Source organism: Frieseomelitta varia, unplaced genomic scaffold (assembly GCF_011392965.1).
Source record: "Frieseomelitta varia isolate USP_RPSP 00005682 unplaced genomic scaffold, Fvar_1.2 scaffold_830, whole genome shotgun sequence".
In the NCBI taxonomy this organism is placed as follows: Eukaryota; Metazoa; Arthropoda; class Insecta; order Hymenoptera; family Apidae; genus Frieseomelitta; species Frieseomelitta varia.
This window is the reverse complement of record NW_025110624.1, coordinates 20,378-22,483: the sequence shown is the minus strand read 5'-3', so window position 1 is coordinate 22,483 and position 2,106 is coordinate 20,378.

Sequence of the window (2,106 nt, the reverse complement as noted above, 5' to 3'; positions counted from 1 at the left end):
TATAATAATATAATATATTAATTATATTATATAAACTATGTTAGAGAACTGTAGTAAGCAATGTTTCATCGATACTGTACGAAATTTTATTATAATATATTATTATATATATTATTATTATATTATATATATTATTATATTATTAATATATTATTATAATATTATTATAATATATTAATTATATTATATAAACTATGTTATAGAACTGTAGTAAGCAATGTTTCATCGATACTGTACGAAATTTTATTTTATTTAAATGAGTTAATCTATAATGTAGTAATGTTTGACAACAAATTTAACTTGTTGTAACATAATCCATGCTCTAGTTAAATATGTTGACATCTAGTGTGCTTACTATTAAATTATATTATAGATTAAAAACTAATTGTGAATATAATTAGAATACAGGTTACATTGTTGTCACTAAATGACAATGTTTATTAAACTTGAGAAAAACGACGTTTACTTGTGTCGTAATCTTCGTGCTTAAGTTGAGTTTCATTTAATTTGAAGAAATCAAGTAATTAGTAATAATTTAAGCAATTAAATTTTAATTCGAAGTGATTAAATAAATTATCATGAATTATACTAAATAATGTCGTCTTTTGATACAAAATTTTATTTTATTCAAGAGTTAATACAGATTTTAATCTTTTAATAATATAATTTAACAATAAGCACACTAGATGTCAACATATTTAACTAGAGCATGGATTATGTTATAACAAGTTAAATTATTAGACATTAGATGACAATGTTTGTTAATTTTGAAAAAATTATGTTGGAACCCTGATACTTGAGTTGAATTTCATTTAATTTGAAGAAATCAAGTAATTAGTAATAATTTAAGCAATTAAATTTAACTCGAAGTGATTAAATAAATGATCATGAATTATACGAAGCAATGTCGTTTTATTGATACTGTACAAAATTCTATTTTATTTAACTGAGTTAATCTATAATGTAGTTTAACAACACAGTCACACTGCGAATATATTTTACTAGAATATAGATTACATTACTGTCACTAAATAACTAAATGTTTATTAAATTTGAGAAGAACGTCACTTATGTTGAAACCTTGATACTTGAGTTGAGTTTATTTAATTTGAAGGAACAAGTAATTAATAATAATAATAATAATAATTTAAACAATTAAATTTAATTCGAAGAGATGAAACAAATGATTATAAAATCTAGACAGGATTTATTTGTAGAATACTGGAAATGCTAATTGTTAATAGAATGTTCGAAATGCTAATTGTTAATTCAAAATCTAACTAAATTAAATTCGAGAAATCGATCGATTTAGTAAAGAACGTGTACCTGGATATTTTTTGGGGGCAAAACGTGCGGAAGATCCTGCAAAATCAGTGTCTTAATTCCTTTCATCGTCAGCTGATTCCTTTTTCGAATTACGAAAAAGATCGAACGACACGATTTCGAGTGTCTCAAAATCGTAGTCACTTGAAATTTTGAAACTAATCCTAAATTTCATACGGAATCTGTCATTTTTGATACATCATGATTTAACAATGGGGAATCGGCTGATCCACGGTTACCAAAAACATTCGTGAATCGATTCTCTACATATCGGCACGAACTAGTTGAGATTAGAAGTGAAAATTTGAATATATCGATCACTGCAAAGCAAAATATATACAGCGATGTTTAAAAGACATATTTGCAATTTAACTCGTTAATCATAGATTATGATTTTTTATGAATTTTTTACGAAATGTGTATATATATTGAAATGATACTCATTACGATTTTGTTGATTTTTCATCGATGATTTTTCATTTCAATATAAATCAACAAATCCCTTTTTTAACGTAATAAAAAATTAATAAATAATAACAATAAATCAAGAAAACCTAAAAATAATTTTTGACGCTAATAAACACATCGATTCAACAAATACTCGAAATTAAGATACAATTTTATCTTCCGTTTCACTTTCCATCGACAGGAAATTTATGTTTGATCGATCGCAGGCTAAAAATCGAACCAAAGTTCATAAATATAGAAAATATACAAATACAACATACAAATGTGATTTTGTTGATTTTTCATTTCAATATACGATCCCCTCTTCAACCTAAC